The sequence below is a fragment of the Dendrobates tinctorius genome, unplaced genomic scaffold (assembly GCF_039654945.1).
Source record: "Dendrobates tinctorius isolate UK_male_01 unplaced genomic scaffold, ASM3965494v1 ptg000114l, whole genome shotgun sequence".
NCBI lineage: Eukaryota > Metazoa > Chordata > Amphibia > Anura > Dendrobatidae > Dendrobates > Dendrobates tinctorius.
In genome coordinates this window covers 23,193,138-23,213,935 of record NW_027361782.1, presented here as the reverse complement: position 1 = coordinate 23,213,935, position 20,798 = coordinate 23,193,138, and the positions used below count along the sequence as shown (strand labels likewise).

At 44.4% G+C, this 20,798-nt stretch overlaps 1 protein-coding gene across 7 annotated transcripts in view; it reads left to right on the top strand.

The window, feature by feature from the left end:
- The window catches only part of DACH2 (dachshund family transcription factor 2), a 417,731-nt gene that overhangs the window by 38,331 nt on the left and 358,602 nt on the right, over window positions 1–20,798 (top strand). The gene's annotated exons all lie outside the window — the stretch shown is intronic.

Below are 20,798 nucleotides of genomic sequence, written 5' to 3'. Positions count from 1 at the left end.
TTTTTTTCACAAAACGCGCAGAAAAAAACGCGCGGTTTCTGGGAAGGAATCCGGTTTTTGTGCAGAAATTTTCTGCATACGTGTGCACATAGCCTAACTTGTCTGGTCTCTCGGCCCAGTGAGCGCCGAAGATGCTGGAATGTTGCACTGGACGGAGCAACAGGTGATGTACATTTTATTTTCACGCTGTTCATAATTTAACATGTTTGATTTGCGGTGAATTTCTCTGCCCTATTTGATTCAATTTTGTTCGATTTTTCACCTCTATTCGTTACAATGTAACCGTGTCGCGATGACTTCACAGAGAGAATGAGTTTAGAGCAAAAACTCAGCTGTTTCTGTGTAAAGCTCATATTGCAGGGGCCTGGATCACACTTCCGTTTTTTAAAATCCGTCTAAATCCGTTTTTTTCCGTTAAAAACGGATCCGCCTTTTTTTTTTTTTTTTTTTGAGGATCCGTTTTTTTTGTCCCATAGACTTCCATTAGCGGCTACCGCGGATCGGTCAAAAAAACGGATCCGTTTGCGGCAAAACGGAAATGAATCCGTTTTTTTCACACGTTGACGGATGCATGCGGATGCCAAAAAACGGATGTGTGAAACAGGTGTTAGGGTCTGTTACAGTTGGATCCGGTCTAGATAGCTTCCTGATTTGTTCAGCAATGGCTGCAAGGTACCAAACTATCAGGTACAGGCCGGGGGTCACACAAGTGAGAGTATCGGACTGATTATGGTAATGACACTAGGCTGAAGCTCTGTCAGTGTCATCTGAGTGTGATCTTTTGTAACTGCGAGAATCTTATCACAGGTGTAGAGCATGCAGAGAACTTAACTTCTCCATCTTCATCATTGTCTTAGTCCATGGATGTTTCCCGCGCAAGTTTCGAATTCCGGAGCCAATCGCACGCTGCCACATTGTTTTCTCATGCCAAATTTGAACAAGAAAAAAAAAAACAGATCTGCTCAGTCCCATAGTATAGCACTGGCCGCTAAACCAGTGGATTGCACTTGGTTCAGGATTTTCTCTGAATTTGACGCAGGTGAAATCTGCATCTGAGGTCACTGGCAGGTCACCTGTGTTTGATGCATTTTTTTGCATGCGCTTTTATTTTTTGTCGCTTGAAATAAAGCTAATTGAAAGTTGGTGTCATGATCCATTTTTGGATTTATGCAGCTCTGGTTACACTCAGTTTAAAACTTTTCCTTTTGGACCATCGGTGTTAATGTAAGTTTTTCCCCGCTCTCAATCTGGTGTTACTGCATTGCTGCTGGGTTTGCTGATGCAGGTGGTGACCACTCCCACCATCCTTTAAAAGGTCACCTGATGCATCAGCTCACTGTTGGTGATACAGTTCATTTCTGGAGACCAGCCTAGCAGGTGCAGCTCTCTGGTGTCAGCCACGACTGGTGTTTGGAGTCCAGTTGCTGTTATCTGTGTTGTGGAGCTTAGCAGCGGAGTACATAAGCTAAGTGTGATGTTTTTGCTACCATGTCCCTTTGGTGTTTGTCACTTCCCCCTGTGTGTTAGCTGTAGTGCCAAGGCTAGCGTCCTACGCCGGCAACGGCACTAACCAGGACAGTTTAGGTGACAGTGAGGGACGAGGTATGCTGACGGCGGTGAAAGGAAGGATCCACATAGGGCGTTAAGTGATTACAGGGTCAGGCTTACGTGGTGTCCATCCCTCATTCCCTTTTGGTAGGGCTTTCCTTTCACCTATGCTATCCCCGTTGTGAGTGTGCTGTGCTGTCCGTTGACCGACCACCCTCAGGGTCGAGTTACACCGTGACAGTTGGCTTCTGGGAAGGAAAAAAAGTGATTTCCTGTTTGCAAATATATTGAGGTAAGTTCCCACGGTCAGTAAACGCTGTGGGTTGTACGCTGCATACATCTGCAATGTTGAACCTGAAGCGTCCAGCTGTTACAGCATAGTGGATGGGATTTCGAGAAATCCCATGCCCACTATGCATGCACCGATGCCCGCGGCTCACCCACAGAGACGGACATGCGGCGCATCTTTCCAGTCCGCAGCATGTCAATTTTATGTAGTGGAGACACTCTCTCTGCTGTGTAAATTACCCATTCACTGTCATTAGATGCAGTAACAAGGCATTATCTTCCTAGTCACATGTGTATTAAGTGCGGGACTGCAGCTTACTACGCATGTGTACTAATTTAAATAACAGCGAATTTGGTGACACAGCCTGAAGTACATGACAGGAAGTGGAGGAAAGCACAGAGAGAGGTCTTCTCCTTTTTAATAAATTAATTAAAAAAAAAAAAAAAAAAAATGGCGTGGGGTCCCCCTATATTTGTTAACCAGCCAGAGTAAAGCAGACTACTGGGACTGTTATTTCAGGCTGGTAATGATCCAATATCCATGAATCTTACCAGCCTGATAATACCAGGCTGCAGCAGTCTGCTTACCTTGGATGGTTAGCAAAAAAAATAGCATGGGATCCCCCTATTTTTGTTAACTAGCCAAAGAGAAAGTGGACAGCTGCGGCCTGGTATTCTCAGGCTGGCAAGGCCCATGGATTTTGGCCCTCAGCAGCCTAAAAATAGCAGCTTGCAACCTCTCCACAATTTGCACATCCAAAGATGTGCCAATTGTGACACTTTACCCAGCTCTTCCCACTTGCCCTGTAGCGGTGGCAAGTGGGGTAATATTTGTGGAGTTGATGTCCGCTTTGTATTGTCAGGTGACATCAAACCCACAGATTAGTAATAGAGAAGTGTCTATAAGACACCTATCCATTACTAATCCTATAGTTAGTTAGGTCCATATATATTTGGATAGACAACATTTTTCTAATTTTGGTTCTAGACATTACCACAATGAATTTTAAACAAAACATTTCAGATGCAGTTGAAGTTCAGACTTTCAGCTTTCATTTGAGGGTATCCACATTAAAATTGGATGAAGGGTTTAGGAGTTTCAGCTCCTTAACATGTGCCACCCTGTTTTTAAAGGGACCAAAAGTAATTGGACAATTGACTCCAAGGCTATTTCATGGACAGGTGTGGGCAAAGGAGCTGTCCATGCAGGTGAAACAAGCCATCCTTAAGCTGCATAAATAGAAAAAACCCATCCGAGAAATTGCTACAACATTAGGAGTGGTAAAATCTACAGTTTGGTACATCCTGAGAAAGAAAGAAAGCGCTGGTGAACTCATCAATGCAAAAAGAACTGGGCACCCACGGAAGACAACAGTGGTGGATGATCGCAGAATAATCTCCATGGTGAAGAGAAACCCCTCCACAGCAGCCAGCCAAGTGAACAACACTCTCCAGGAGGTAGGCGTATCAATATCCAAATCTACCATAAAGAGAAGACTGCATGAAAGTAAATACAGAGGGTTCACTGCACGGTGCAAGCCACTCATAAGCATCAAGAATAAAAAGGCTAGACTGGACTTTGCTAAAAAACATCTAAAAAAACCAGCACAGTTCTGGAAGAACATTCTTTGGACAGATGAAACCAAGATCAACCTCTACCAGAATGATGGAAAGAGAAAAGTATGGCGAAGGCGTGGTACAGCTCATGATCCAAAGCATACCACATCATCTGTAAAACACGGCGGAGGCAGTGTGATGGCTTGGGCATGCATGGCTGCCAGTGGCACTGGGTCACTAGTGTTTATTGATGATGTGACACAGGACAAAAGCAGCCGTATGAATTCTGAGGTATTCAGAGCCATACTGTGTGCTCAGATCCAGCCAAATGCAGCCAAACTGATTGGTCGTCGTTTCATACTACAGATGGACAATGACCCAAAACATAAAGCCAAAGCAACCCAGGAGTTTATTAAAGCAAAGAAGTGGAATATTCTTGAATGGCCAAGTCACCTGATCTCAACCTAATTGAGCATGCAATTCACTTGTTAAAGACTAAACTTCAGACAGGCCCACAAACAAATAGCAACTGAAAACCACCGCAGTGAAGGCCTGGCAGAGCATCAAAAAGGCGGAAACACAGCGTCTGGTGATGTCCATGAGTTCAAGACTTCAGGCAGTCATTGCCAACAAAGGGTTTTCAACCAAGTACTAGAAATTAACTTTTTATTTACAATTATTTAATCTGTCCAATTACTTTTGGTCCCTTTAAAAACATGGTGGCACTTGTTAAGGAGCTGAAACTCCTAAACCCTTCATTCAATTTTAATGTGGATACCCTTAAATGAAAGCTGAAAGTCTGAACTTCAACTGCATCTGAAATGTTTTGTTTAAAATTCATTGTGGTAATGTCTAGAACCAAAATTAGAAAAATGTTGTCTCTGTCCAAATATATATGGACCTAACTGTATATGGTAAATAAGACACAGCCCGAATAAAGTCCTTTAACCCCTTCCTGACATGAGACGTACTATCCCGTCCACGGTACCCGGGCCCGTATGACCGGGGACGGGATAGTACGTCTACCGCGATCAGCGGCGCCCACGTGGTGAGCGCCGCTGATCGCGGCCGGGTGTCAGCTGATTATCACAGCTGACACCCGGCACAATGTGTCAGGGGCGGTCACGGACCGCCCCCGACACATTAACCCCTTGCACACCGCGATCAAACGCGATCGCGGTGTACCGGGAGTTAAAGGGAAGCATCGGCAGGGAGGGGGCTCCCTCCGTGCTTCCCTGAGCCCCCCACGGCAGCGCAATGTGCAGCGCTGCTGCGGGGGGCTCCTATCCTCCAGGCCCCCGAATCCAAGATGGCGACGGGGGCCTTCGGGGGCCTGGGGAAGCTGGCTTCCTCAGTGCCTGCAAAGCGCAGGCATGAGGAAGCCTTGTGCACTGCCTGTGACAGATTGCTGATCTGTCACAGTGATCTGTGATGTGACAGATCAGCGATCTGTCACAGGACAGTGATGTCCCACCTGGGACTATGTAATAAAGTAAAAAAAAATTAAAAAAAGTGTAAAAATAAATTTAAAAAAATCGCCAAATAAATTAGTAAAAAAAAAAAAAATATTCCCCAATAAATTCATTTTTTTAAAATATAATAAAAAAAAAAAACAATAAATGTACACATATTAGGTATCGCCGCGTCCGTAACGACCTGCCCTATAAAACTGTCCCATTAGTTAACCCCTTTAGCGAACCCCTTAAAAAATAAAAATAAAAAACGAAGCAAAAAATAATGATTTATTATCATACCGCCAAACAAAAAGTGCAATAACGCGAGATCAAAAAGACGCATATAAATATCCATGGTACCGCTGAAAACATCATCTTGTCCCGCAAAAAACAAGCCGCCACACAGCATCATCAGCGAAAAAATAAAAGTTATAACTCGCAGAATAAAGCGATGCAAAAATAATTATTTTTTATATAAAATAGTTTTCATTGCATAAAACCGACAAAAACATAAAAAAACGACCTAAATGAGGTATCGCTGTAACCGTACTGACCCGAAGAATAAAAGCGCTTTATCAATTTTACCGCACGCGGAACGGTGTAAACGCACCCCCCCAAAAGAAATTCATGAAACGCTGGTTTTTGTTCATTCTGCGTCCCAAAAATCGGAATAAAAAGCGATCAAAAAATTTCACGTGCCCGAAAATGGTACCAATAAAAACGTCAACTCGTCCCGCAAAAAATAAGACCTCACATGACTCGGTGGGTCAAAATACGGAAAAATTATAGCTCTCAATATGTGGTGATGCAAAAACTATTTTTACAATAAAAAGCGTCTTTTAGCGTGCGACAGCCGCCAAACATAAAAACCGCCATAAATAGTAAATCAAACCCCCCGTCATCACCCCTTTAGTTAGGGAAAAATAATAAAATAAAAAAAATGTATTTATTTCCATTTTTCCATTAGGGTTAGGGCTAGGGTTAGGGCTAGGGCTAGGGTTAGGGCTAGGGTTAGGGCTAGGGTTAGGGCTAGGGTTAGGGCTAGGGTTAGGGCTAGGGTTAGGGCTAGGGTTAGGGCTAGGGTTAGGGTTAGGGCTAGGGTTAGGGCTAGGGTTAGGGCTAGGGTTAGGGCTAGGGTTAGGGCTAGGGTTAGGGCTAGGGTTAGGGCTAGGGTTAGGGCTAGGGTTAGGGCTAGGGTTAGGGCTAGGGTTAGGGCTAGGGTTAGGGGCGTGTTGGGGTTCGGGTTGGAGTTAGAATTGGGGGTTTCCACTGTTTGGGCACATCAGGGGCTCTCCAAATGCAACATGGCGTCTGATCTCAATTCCAGCCAATTCTGAGTTGAAAAAGTCAAATGGTGCTCCTTCCCTTCCAAGCTCTGCTATGCGCCCAAACAGTGTTTTACCCCCTCATGTAGGGTATCAGCCTACTCAGGACAAATTGCAAAACAATTTTTGGGGTCCAATTTCTCCTGTTACCCTTAGGAAAATAAAAAATTGGGGGCAAAAATATCATTTTTGTGGAAAAAAAATGATTTTTTTATTTTCACGTCCGAGTGTTATAAACTTCTGTGAAGCACTTGGGGGTTCAAAGTGCTCACCACACATCTAGATAAGTTCCGTGGGGGGTCTAGTTTTCAAAATGGTGTCATTTGTGGGGGGTTTCCACTGTTTAGGTACATTAGGGGCTCTCCAAAGGCAACATGACACCCGCAGACCATTCCATCAAAGTCTGCATTCCAAAACGTCACTACTTCCCTTCCGAGCCCTGACGTGTGCCCATACGGTAGTTTTCTCCCACATATGGGGTAGCAGCGTACTCAGGACAAATTGGAAAACAACTTTTGGGGTCCAATTTCTCCTGGTACCCTTGGGAAAATAAAAAAAATGGTGACTAAAAGATCATGTTTGTGGAAAAAATACGAATTTTTTATTTTCACGCCCGGGCGTTGTAAACTTCTGTGAAGCACTGGGGGGGTCAAAGTGCTCACCACACATCTAGATAAGTTCCTTGGGGGGTCTAGTTTACAAAATGGTGTCATTTGTGGAGGGTTTCCACTGTTTAGGTACATTAGGGGCTCTCCAAAGGCAATATCACACCCGCAGACCATTCCATCAAAGTCTGCATTCCAAAACGTCACTACTTCCCTTCCGAGCCCCGACGTGTGCCCATACAGTAGTTTTCTCCCACATATGGGGTATCAGCATACTCAGGACAAATTGGACAACAACTTTTGGGGTCCAATTTCTCCTAGTACCCTTGGGAAAATAAAAAAATGGTGACTAAAAGATCATGTTTGTGGAAAAAATACGAATTTTTTATTTTCACGCCCGGGCGTTGTAAACTTCTGTGAAGCACTGGGGGGGTCAAAGTGCTCACCACACATCTAGATAAGTTCCTTAGGGGGTCTAGTTTCCAAAATGGTGTCATTTGTGGGGGGTTCCACTGTTTTGGTACATCAGGAGTTTTCCAAACGCGACATGGTGTCCGATCTCAATTCCAGCCAAAAACGTCAAATGGCGCTGCTTCCCTTCCGAGCTCTGCCATGCCCCCAAATAGTGGTTTACCCCCACATGTGGGGTATCAGCGTACTCAGGACAAATTGCACAATAACTTTTAGGGTCCTGTTACCCTTGGAAAAATAAGAATTGAGGGTGAAAAGATCATTTTTGTGGAAAAATTATGATTTTTTAATTGTATGGCTTTATGTTATAAACTTCTGTGAAGCCCATGGGGGTTCAAAGTTCTCACCACACATCTAGATAAGTTCCTTAGGGTGTCTAGTTTCCAAAATAGTGTCATTTGTGGGGGGTTTCCACTGTTTTGGTACATCAGGGGTTTTCCAAACGCGACATGGTGTCCGATCTCAATTCCAGCCAAAAACGTCAAATGGCGCTGCTTCCCTTCCGAGCTCTGCCATGCGCCCAAATAGTGGTTTACCCCCACATGTGGGGTATCAGCGTACTCAGGACAAATTGCACAATAACTTTTAGGGTCCTGTTACCCTTGGAAAAATAAGAATTGAGGGTGAAAAGATCATTTTTGTTGAAAAAATATGATTTTTTAATTGTATGGCTTTGTTATAAACTTCTGTGAAGCCCATGGGGGTTCAAAGTTCTCACCACACATCTAGATAAGTTCCTTAGGGGGTCTAGTTTCCAAAATGGTGTCATTTGTGGGGGGTTTCCACTGTTTTGGTACATCAGGGGTTTTCCAAACGCGACATGGTGTCCGATCTCAATTCCAGCCAAAAACGTCAAATGGCGCTGCTTCCCTTCCGAGCTCTGCCATGCGCCCAAATAGTGGTTTACCCCCACATGTGGGGTATCAGCATACTCAGGACAAATTGCACAATAACTTTTAGGGTCCTGTTACCCTTGGGAAAATAAAAATTGGGGTGAAAAGATCATTTTTGTGGAAAAAATATGATTTTTTAATTGTACCGCTGTACGTTATAAACTTCTGTAAAGCCCTTGTGGGTTCAAAGTTCTCACCACATATCTAGATAAGTTCCTTGGGGGGTCTAGTTTCCAAAATGGGGTCACTTGTAGGGGGTTTCCACTGTTTAGGTACATCAGGGACTCTCCAAACGTGACATGGCGTCCAATCTGAATTCCAGCCAATTTTGCATTGAAAAAGTCAAACGGCGCTCCTTCCATTCTGAGCTCTGCCATGCGCCGAAACAGTCGTTCCCCCCCACATATCAGGTATCTGCGTACTCAGGACAAATTGCACAATAACTTTTGCAGTTCAATTTCTCCTGTTACCCTTGGTAAAATAAAAAAAATTGAACCTGAAGTATTTTTTTTATGAAAAAAAGTTAGATGTTCATTTTTTTTTAAATATTCAAAAAAATTCCTGTGACGCACCTAAAGGGTTAATAAACTTCTTGAATGTGGTTTTGAGCACCTTAAGGGGTGCAGTTTTTAGAATGGTGTCACTTTTGGGTATTTTCTATCATATAGACCCCTCAAAGTGGCTTCAAATGTGATGTGGTCCTAAAAATAAAATGGTGTTGTAAAAATGAGAAATCGCTGGTCAACTTTTAACCCTTATAACTTCCTAACAAAAAAAAATTTTGGTTCCAAAATTGTGCTGATGTAAAGTAAACATGTGGGAAATGTTAGTTATCAAGTTTTTTGTGTGCCTTATCTCTGTGATTTAAGGGCATAAAAATTAAAAGTTGGAAAATTGCGAAATTTTCAAAATTTTCGCCAAATTTCCGTTTTTCTCACAAATAAACGCAAGTTATTTGAATGAAATTTTACCACTAACATGAAGTACAATATGTCACGAGAAAACAATGTCAGAATCACCGGGATCCATGGAAGCGTTCGAGAGTTATGACCTCATAAAGGTACAGTGGTCAGAATTGTAAAAATTGGCCCGGTCATGAACGTGCAAACCACCCTTGGGGGTGAAGGGGTTAATTGAAATAATGACACCGACTCCTTTAATAGATCTCAATTAAACCATACAATACTTACTGCATCGGCTAATTGCACCGCCACCCTCGATCTCCTGTAAGAGAAATAAAATAAAAAAGCAACAGTATACCATACTTGTCCTCCGAGAAGATATACATACTGTCCCATGACTAGTCCAGCTGTTACATCTGGACGCCTTTGGCTCAACGGTGGCATTATGCCACCACTCAGCCTGACATCCAGAACACAGTGGAGCTTGAAGATGATCATCGGAGATTGCTCGGTCCCCGGCGGAGACCTGCACTGCAGTTCTCATGGTCAGCTGATCGTGAGAACTTGGCTAGTGACCGGAGATGTCCCCGGCGGTCACGTGCATGGCAGTTCTCGTGGTAAGCTCAGCTCATTGTGAGAACTGCAGTGTACGCGAACCTTTGGCTGTGGCACAGGGTACACCTTTATTTAAATTAGTTCACATGCGTAGTAAACTGCATTCCTGCACTTAATACGCATGTGACTAGAAAGTGCGGTTTTACCGCATCTAATTAAAGCCTATGGGAAATTTGCGCTGCAGAGACTGAATGTCTCCACTACATAAATAGACATGCTGCGGTCTGGAAAGGCACACCACATGTCCGTCTCCACGGGTGAGCTGCGGGTGACTGTGCATACATAGTGGGCTTGGAATTTCTTGAAATCCCATCCACTATGCTGTAACATAACCTGCAGCGTTTACTGACCGTGGGAACATAACCTAATATATCTGCAAATAGGAAATCACTTTTTTTTTCCTTCCCAGAAGCCAACTTTCAATTAACTTTAAGTTAAGCGCATGCGGAAAAAACGCATGTAAAAAAATGCATCAAAAACGCAGGTGACCTGCCAGTGACCTCAGATACAGACTTGGTGCAGATTTCACCTGCGTCAAATCCTGACCGTGTGCACATACCCTAGGGTGATTTCAGACTTGTGTCACACTCGGATGTAATTGTGTGAACCTACCTCACTGAGGGTTTGTAACAGTTGCATCCTGACTCTGGTCTCCAGACTGATACATTGTAGCAAACTATCAGGACAGGAGAGCGCTTTCTGCAGCTGTGCTTCCCGGCGGTATTATTTTTCCTGTGTGCATGCGCTGAACATATGTGGGTTGTTTGCAGAGGATTGTGGCGGGGTATGGAGCATCTCTGTAACCTTTGCGGTGTCCTCCAGAGCGGTGCAGCGGCCCCTCCGGACTGCTCTCGGCACATCTTCATTCTCATTACAGCCGGTGCTAATCATCTCCGCTGTTTATGGCATAATGCGCGGCCGCCCCGTCCGGCGTCCCTTCTGTCCCTCCTGGGAGTGTGCGAGGATCCTCCGCTGGTTCAGTGTAATTATGAGCCGTGCACCGTCCACCGGCTGATGGATATCCTACACAGAAGCGATATTCTATTCAATGGGTATTGAGATATGAAGGAGCTGTCTGATGCAGTCCCTAACTGCGCTGAGGAACTGCGCCCGGCCCGCGATTCATGGGGCTCCAGGCTCATAAATTCACGCTATTTGTATCTCGTGTGTTTCACCCGCGGCTCGCGACCTTCAAACAACTTTCCTTTGTGCAGAAAGGGCCGGTTCTGTGCGTTCTGAACATCTGCTGGAAATTGACTTTCCTGGATGGATAGGACGTGAAATTCATTTTCCTCCGCAAGGTTACGCGATGCATCAGCGCCGTCGTTAATGTTGCCCGCGATATGTACTGTTGCCGAGAGGAGACACTACCGCACATTTGCAAATCGGGGACAAAATTACGTAAATGCGGTTTTATATTACGTAAGGGTCTGTGGTTTTTTTTTTCTTTTGATAGACTGAAAAAAAAAAAGTGTTTAAACTTGAGGGAAAAGTGTAACCTTGTTCATCCTGAGCTGCTGGTTCATGAATAGAATGCCAGGGCTACAGTGCAGTGTGAGAAGAGAAACATTGTGACATAATGCTGATAGTTACAGGTGTACTTGCCCCTCCCCAGTGGAGTGTTTTTGGAATATCTTGAGTATTGGGGGTCCGCCCAGCAGCAGGTCCCCTTTAATTCTGAATGGAATCCACTTGGGGAATGTTGATATTTAGAGTGGGATTACGTTATATTTTGATCCACATAAGGAGCTTTATTTGCCGTAGATTACACAAATACTTTGGATAATACCGAGATCAGAACTATTTTTTTCGGGGGCGGGGGAGGGGTGGGGGGGGGGGTTGTTTGCACCTTCACCACATCACACGACCAGCTGGTCGCCAGCAGTTGGGCATTTTTATTTCCTTGAGATTCAGGTGCAAATTTGATGGCAGAAAACCTCTATGTGAAGTTGTGAGGATGGTGGGGGTCGCGACTACGCCGGCTATAAATATCGCGGATTGTATTGCTAAGCTGATTTAGTAACACGATACCAAACACTTTCCGTTACTTTTGTTTCTGGAGATTAAATGGAAAATGAGATTAAAATGAGAGCGGAGTTCACGGGAGATTCAGGTTCACGGAGAGGCAGAGTCGCTACATCGCAACCTTCAGATCAAGTCCTAGATGTCCCAATGTATAAGAACATAACATTGAGCCCCGTATTATGTACAGGGGGTCCGCAAAACAAAAATCCCCCGAATATGAGCGGCTCAGACTATTAGCTGCTCATAGTGTCTGCTTAGCTTTTCACCGCACTTCTACTACTTCTACTCTCTCCCCTGTACTCTCATCCCAGCCATGAACCAGGAGGTTCAGGATGAACACTGCTGTACATTCCTCCCTGTTAGTAAGAGAGATATATCTAGCATTACAATCTTATGCTATCACTTATTTAGTATCATTGCATTTTTAGTAAACTTTTCACGTCAGAGACATTTTGGCCCTGTTCCCCTGTAGTGGGAATACTGGCTTTTTTTTTTTTTTTTTTTAATTTTTTTTTGAGAAAATCTGCTGAATTTAACAGTTCTAGCAAAGTTAATGTGACATTATAAAAATTCCCGTCCACTGTGGAACTGAGCGGTTTTTCATTTTTTTTTTTTTTTTTCCCTTTTATAGGCTTCCGTGTGAAGCGTGAAAAAAGGTCTTTAAAAAAAAGAGCAATTGTGTTTTATGTGCAGAATGCCAGCGTTTGTACTCTAAAAACTACATAAAAAAAATTGCTGCTGTACAAAAGCAATGATGAGAGCAGGTTGGTGTAGGGTCTCTTTGTGGAGCAGCTCTGTATTTTGATGGCGATCTTTGCAACCGGATCCTGATTGAAGTCAAGACTTCCGACAAGCCAGATGTTTTCTGAAAGTGCAATTGATTTTGATGTAGTTCTGGAATTGTGTTCACGAACCAGAAGGCTCTGGATGATCCCAATGTGTTGGTGGAGGGAAATGTAGCACATTCACGCCACCATTTGTGTTCCCACACTTTGATTATCCCCAGGACTGCCCACTTATCTCTTCTCCGGTTGCCTTGCTCCTTGGGAGCATGAGGCGCAGACAACTATGGGATCTGAGATGTAACAGTGACACTTTTGGGGTCCCTCTAGTGGTGTTTGCTCCCCCTTTGTAAAGTGGGGATTGGGATTTGATATTGCTCTCTGGGTTTATTTGTGAAATGCACAATCCGGATGGAAATGCAGCTATGTTTCTGGGCTGATTTCTGGAGCGCTGCGGCAGATCAGGAGGATCGCATACTGTGTAGCTTTCTCTAGAGGTTATCCCTGCCAGGAGGAGCTGCTGGAGGGGGCAACCAGCGACATAGTAATATCTGTGTCTTGTGCCCTTCTCAAACGCTTTGAAGATACAAACCTGCAAAGAAGAAATCGGCAAACTTGTGAGATTTCACAAAACCTCATTCTCTTTGCTGGGGCTGTAAGGGTATGTGCGCACACATAGTTTTTAGGGTGTGCGGATTTTGTTGGAAAATCCGCAGGACAAAAGTCCTGCGGTTTATCTGCGGATTAGCCTGCGGTTTTGCCCTGCGATTTCACACCTCATAATAAGGTGTGAAACCGCAGCGGAAACCGCACAAAGAATTGACATGCTGCGGATTGTAACCCACTGCAAAACGGCGCAGAAAAATCTGCAGCATGTGCACAGCGTTTTTTTTTCCCATAGGAAATAAAGGTACTGTACAACGCAGCAGAATCCGCAGCGTGTGCACATACCCTAAAAAGTCGTGTTGGTTCTGCTATGAAAACTTATTATCTAAACAAGCCCAAAACACATCTGGAAAAGCTCCTTATTAGACTATGGTCTGTATTTTACATCAGTATTTGTAGCCAAAACCCGGAGTGGGTGATAAATCCAGAAGTGGTGACGGGTTTCTATTAGACTTTTCCTCTCATTATTCCAGTCCTGGTTACAAATACTGATGGAAAATACTGAACGCGTGAATAAGTTTCTGTTTTCTTGCGGCGGCTTTGAAGAGTTTTTGGACTTTATCTTTTTTTTTTTTTTTATTATTTTTCCGCAGTGTTTTTTATTGGACGGCCTCTAGTTTGAAGCAGATTCCATCAAGAGCCGCTTCATAGAAATGACTGCACTTTCTACTTTCCCACTAGGTAGTTTTCAGTATCTGAAGTAGGAAAAAATGTCCTAAACATTGAACCTATAAAGAGCACAGTGGTTCTTACACTAGAAATGAGTAGGACGAAACTTTCAGGAGTCTTTACATTATTTGTATGGCTTTTTAAATTTTTTTTTTATATATAAAGTGGATCTGCTCTGTGACACCAATTTCAGAATAGTGAGCGCAGCTCTGGAGTGTAATACAGGATGTAACTCTGGATCAGTAATGTATGTACACAGTGCCTGCACCAGTAGAATAGTGAGTGCAGCTCTGGAGTATAATACAGGATGTAATTCAGGATCAGTGATGTAATGTATGTACACAGTGCCTGCACCAGTAGAATAGTGAGTGCAGCTCTGGGTTATAATACAGGAGGTAACCCAGGATCAGTGATGTAATGTATGTACACAGTGACTGCACCAGCAGAATAGTGAGTGCAGCTCTGCAGTATAATACAGGATGTAACTCAGGATCAGTAATATAATGTATGTACACAGTGACTGAACCAGCAGAATAGTGAGTGCAGCTCTGGAATATAATACAGGAGGTAACCCAGGATCAGTAATGTAATGTATGTACACAGTGACTGCACCAGCAGAATAGTGAGAGCAGCACTGGAGGTGGTGGTGGAGACTGGATGTCCTTACAGCTGGAATCTGTGACTAAAATTGAGAAATTTAATAGTTCAGACTTATTGGGTCACAGAGGTAAAGTTTCCGAGTTAATGGTGGGTGTAGTTGTTTCTCTGGATAATGGGCCAGGATCTTGTCTCCTTCCATGTAATTGTATTAGTTTTCTTAGTGATTGGAGCGATCTCAGTGGTTTTGCATTTAAAGAAATGAGATGAGCCTGAATGTGATTAGTATTAGAGGTCCCTGTAACTTGGTAAGAGCAGCGTCGGTGGGGGATGGGGGAGTGTTGTGATGGAGGGTGACAACCTCTGGACGTCCTGTAGTAGTTGTCGGGGGTTTGTTGTCAGCAGGATGTTGGATCGGCCGTGTTCTGGAGAACCTCCTTATATGTTGTGTATATACTGCATGCGATGTTGTGGGGTATTTTCCCTGGTGCGCCCCTTTTATCTGCCCTCTTTGTCAGCGGTTTCTTGAGTCTTTTTGGTTAATTTGCAGAGTTGGAAATTTTCCTAATTATGAAATACAATTAGTGGCAGGAAAGAGAAAGCCTTTATTCTCCATGAATTCAGTGCGCCCCATCCCCGGCGCTGACTATCCATACTTGGTCTCCAGTGGTCCGCCGGTGACATCTGCGATGAGTTGGGCCGTTCTTTGCCCGGTGTTAATTACCGGCTTTAGTTAATAAATATGTCGGGATTTAAGCGGCTGTGTAAGTTTTTTATTTTTTTTTCCGTTTTGTAAGACTCGTGAATTTGCAGTTAGATCCAGATTTACAGCTCGGTGACAGACAGCGGCGCATAAATAGAGGTTAAACACACAATTTACATATTAATTTCATGATTCATTTATCTAATGATTTATGTGGATATAGATTGTGTTTAATCCTCGCGCTGCTCTTGTTTCCAAGCATGACGAGCAGAATCGCCGCACGCAGCTCCGGAGTAATGATGTCTGAATAGAACGGCGGGAGGCTGCGCCGAAGAGAACACTCACAATGTGCGGACTCAGCGCGACTCTGGCTTTGTGGAGCCTCCAAGACATCGGGAGAGGAAAACCTAAACGGACAAGATATTGCAGGTCCCCAACCTTGAAAAACTACAACTCCCAGCTTGCCCTGACAGCCACAGGTAACTGGTCTTTAAAGAGGATCTGTTTAGTCTTGTATACATTGACATTTATCATATCCTGGAGCTTATTTTTTTTTTTTTTCAATCCCAGCCTTATGGTGACGTTCCTCTGTTATTCCTCCTGGAAGTGTATGAAAGCTGTCACATCTTGGCTGTTGCTATTTTCTCTGATCTTGGTCCATCCAGTTATATTTCTATAATCCAGCATCATTTACTCCAGCAATTTTGGCTATTCTAGAATCAATAAAAAATAATCCACATCAGCAACCACAGAGCAGAATAAACAAATTTTTTTTTTAATTATATTTTTAATTTTTTTTAATATTTTTTTTTTTCCTTTTGCCTCTCTGTTGTGGAGATTTTGGCAATGTATTTGGCACCTAATGATATTACTATTACGTCCAAGTGGTTTTTATCAGATAGCAATTTATACAGGGAGAAGTGCTGAAAACCGCTCTTTGACCGAAGTAGAGGAGTTGAGATTGCTAATATCTGTGCAACGGAGAGGCAAAGTGGGGAGAAAAAAAAAAAAAAATTTTTATTCTGCATCAATTGGTGTGCAGTTATTTAATATGAAAAAATTGGTGAACTGTTCTCCTTAAACAAATAAGTACAACATTCTCGGAGACGATTTTTTGTTTTTCAGGAATTGGTCTAAAAATTATTTTTGCAATTGGGTTTTACTAAAAATTTGTCACCGTTGCACTTTTACTTCCCTGCACGTTTTTGACCGCAGAACGAGTTAACTGAAAATCTGTCAGTGAGCTTTGTACTGGGGAGTTTGGAACAGTTTTATCTGTCTGTTTCCTGATATTTTCATCTGACCACATAAAAGTTCAGCTGAAGTTTGCGTTTTTATAAATTCACTGAAATAAAGAAGCTACAAAGTTCCTGCCTGTCAGAAGATGATTTCTCCGCTCCTTCCTCAGCCAGTAATGTAATGTGCAGGTAAACAAGAAATCATAAAAACTAGACTCTGCAATATTAGGGTATGTGCACGCCCTGCGGATTGGTCTGCAGATTTTTCCTCAGGGATTTTGCAAAATCCGCAGGTAAATCCGCAGGTCAAAAGACGTGCGGTTTATCTGCGGATTAAGCTGCGGTTTTGCCGTGCGGTTTATCATCTCTACAATGGAGGAGATGGTAAACCGCAGTGGAATCCACAGAAAGAATTGACATGTCAATTCTTTCTGCGGAACGAAAACCGCAGCAAAAACCGCGCGGAAAACTCCGCAACGTGGGCACTGCGGTTTCCATAGGATATAATGGTACTGTACACCACAGCTAATTCTGCTGCAAATGCGCAACAGAATCCACAGCGTGTGCACATAGCCTTATAGTAAATTTATGTATTTTTCCCTAAAAAAAAAATAAATTTTAAGTTAAAGAAAAAAAAAATACCCCGAAGGAGTTCACTCCTTTGAACACTATTAGGGTCCTTCCCAAAGAGAAATCCAGAATGGGATGTTCAGTGTGGCAGGAGCATTAGGGGGTGGGATGAAATGCAAACTATGCCTTCACCTTTTATCTACTGTTCCATACCCCAGAGCTGTATTCACAATGCTGCAGGCTTCAGAGCTGAAATCTTAGTGCGCTACTTGTTTGGGGTCTGTGGTGATCTAGGTGATTGGTGACGTGGTAACTTCACGTGGCTCAGCCTATATGTCAGTTACATTTCTCCCCCATCCGTTGATTCACATTGCCCTTCTGTTTGGCGCCGTTGGACCCTCCGTGCGCGATGTGATCTGTGCGATAATCCCACCCATAGGCCCAGACATGACCCCAATATCACAGAACTGTATATGTCTCACACGTGGCTTTTTGTCGGTAGAGGCTGAAATTTGGCACAACTTCTGACTGTAGACGCTGTGTAGTAACACATGATGGGACCAGTGGCTGCAGCCCACCCTTGTCCAGGGACCTCCAGTCTGCAGACACAAAGGAGCATCCTGGGCAGGACCACCCCGTGCTGTGCCGAGCCCCCGGCTGCGGGGAGCAGGTGTCACACTGTATGGAAATGACATTCGCAGCAGAATAAATACTGAAGCGTCTGTCACTTCACCGGGAGAATAATCCGCCGCCGAGCGTTCCCATCCATTGTGGCTCCGCGCCGCTGACATGCCTTCTCCGAGAATTATTTGCAGTTTATCTCTGAGTTTTTATGTTTTTTATCAGAGCAGCAGTTGATCTGCAGAAGAATAAAAAAAAGTGGTAATTGAGTATTTTATCAAACGCTTCTCAGAAAATGGACTTTGCACGTCATAAATGAAGATTAAAACATTTGTTGGCAGCGAGGAGCAAATTGCAATGATTTATTATCGGAGGCATCGCCGTGTCAGAGGAAGAAAGACAAAATGGCACAAAATAAATATAATTGTTACTGTGACGGACGAGCATCTGCGAAGGGGAGGAAATGGCGCGATTGTGATAATGTAGCATTTGGTGATGGTGATACGTGGCGTGTGACTGCGATCACGGTGCTCAGACTACTCACTGCACTGCGGGGGACAGATCCTGGTGGGATGGTACTAATGCTAGGGCAGAACATCCGGCACTGTTCATCCTGAGCTGCCTGCTTCATGGACAGAATGGCAGGAGCTCCGTGAAGACTGACACATCAGGCGTCTCCTGTTTCTTGAAAGGCGTTTGGTTGGTTAGGGCTGAGAAAGTGGAATGAATGCAGTAGAGAGGATGTGTTTGGGCTGGTTGTAAAGGGGCTGCCACTTTATTCCAGTCCTCCATCCAGAGGGCAGGACCATCTGCAGTTGGCTTCTATGCCATTGCTTCCAATTGGCATTTCTAGGGGTGATAAATCACCCCTCCCATGGGCTGGCGCGTCGTCGGGGGGGGCCCCTCCCACGGGCTGGCGCGTCGTCGGGGGGGGCCCCTCCCACGGGCTGGCGCGTCGTCGGGGGGGCCCCTCCCACGGGCTGGCGCGTCGTCGGGGGGGCCCCTCCCACGGGCTGGCGCGTCGTCGGGGGGGCCCCTCCCACGGGCTGGCGCGTCGTCGGGGGGGGCCCCTCCCACGGGCTGGCGCGTCGTCGGGGGGGGCCCCTCCCACGGGCTGGCGCGTCGTCGGGGGGGGCCCCTCCCACGGGCTGGCGCGTCGTCGGGGGGGCCCCTCCCACGGGCTGGCGCGTCGTCGGGGGGGCCCCTCCCACGGGCTGGCGCGTCGTCGGGGGGGGCCCCTCCCACGGGCTGGCGCGTCGTCGGGGGGGGCCCCTCCCACGGGCTGGCGTGTCGTCGGGGGGGCCCCTCCCACGGGCTGGCGCGTCGTCGGGGGGGCCCCTCCCACGGGGTTGACAGGTGTCAGAAACTTGAGGGAAACTACCGTAAATGCATTCTCATTTTTTTTTTAACCCTAAGCTCCCATCTCCAGGAATGCAATACTAAGGCTGCAGTGAAGACTGACAGACATGGCTATAGGACAAAGTGTGGATCTACATTGCAGACATCTTTGCCATTCAGAGCCTGTATAAAGCTGAGTTATGACCTCTCTGGTCCCTCTGTCTCGGCTTATATGGATATCAGAAATGGTTGACAGTTGTTTTTATTTAGTGACTGTCTTTACCACTCAATCCCCTTCTCGGTGTTTATGGGGTGTAATGTGCAAATATTGAGACCCTGAAATCCAGGCCGAGGCAGAGCAGCGTGACTTCTGAGCAATGGCCGGCGGGCAGACTTCCTCGCAGTGGGTGTAATCTGTGACCATTGACTGTACATGGAATCACTGATGCACGAGCGCCGTGATCGAGATGGATGGCAGCGCATTCGACTCCGCGCCCCCAAGAAACGAGACATCACCATGAGTGCGTTTGAAAGACGAACATGAAAGAACTACTGCTCCAATCATGTACAGTGTTGGAAATAAGTATTTGATCACTTGCTGATTTTGTAAGTTTGCCACTGACAAAGACATGAATGGTCTATAATTTTGCCGGTAGGTTAATTTTAACATTGAGAGAATATCAAAAATAAAATCCAGAAAATCACGTTGTATAAATTATATAAATTTATTTGCATTTTGCAGTGAGAAATAAGTATTTGATCCCCCTGGCAAACAAGACTTAATACTTGGTGTCAAAACCCTTGTTGACAAGCACAGCAGTCAGACGTTTTTTGTAGGTGATGATGAGGTTTGCGCACATGTCAGGAGGGATTTTGGTCCACTCCTCTTGGCAGATCATCTCTAAATCAAATACACCTAAGGATATCCCTCATATAGGGCCATAAATCAAAAAGAAGGCTTTACACAGTTCTATATCATAACAGCATAATCTTTATTGAAAAAAACAATAAAACAGATATAAACAAAGGGTAGATACCACAAGGTACAGGAAACAAAAGGTGGGTATATACCCAGGTTATTAGTCTCAAGACAACTATGCAAAGTGTCAGGAAAAAAAATTGGTTTTATACCATTATGCACATACAAAATCCAGCACTAAGTATAATAATGGTGGTTACATTCATAGGGATTCTTTTGTAAAATGCAGCTAGGGGCACATACACAAAATAATTATTAGTAAAGGCTCAAGTTGCTACAGTTACTATCAAGTAACAATATATGACAAAATGTGCTCTAAGTTGCATAGAACAACGACAATATATAAGATCACAAAGTAATACATTCCATGATAGTGCCAAACAGAAAAAAAAGTCTTTTACCAATTAAATATGCATACACATAAAAAGGTTTAGTTACAAAGAGGATGAACCCGACGCGCGTTTCGCTATAAAATGCTTTGTCCTGGGGTAAATAAGTATTTGATCCCTCTGGCAAACAAGACCTTAATACTTGGTGGCAAAACCCTTGTTGGCAAGCACAGCGGTCAGATGTATTTTGTAGTTGATGAGGTTTGCACACATGTCATGAGGAATTTTGCTACACTCCTCTTTGCTGATTATCTATAAATCATTAAGATTTTGAGGCTGTCGCTTGGCAACTCGGAGCTTCATCTCCCTCCATAAGTTTTCTATAGGATTAAGGTTTGGAGACTGGCTAGGCCACTCCATGACCTTAATGTACTTCTTTTTGAGCCACTCCTTTGTTGCCTTGGCTGTTTGTTTTGGGTCATTGTCTTGCTGGAAGACCCATCCATGACCCATTTTTAATGTCCTGGCAGAGGGAAGGAGGTTGTCAGTCAGGATCTTACGGTACATGGCGCTCCATCCATTCTCCCATTGATGCGTTGAAGTAGTCCTGTGCCCTTAGCAGA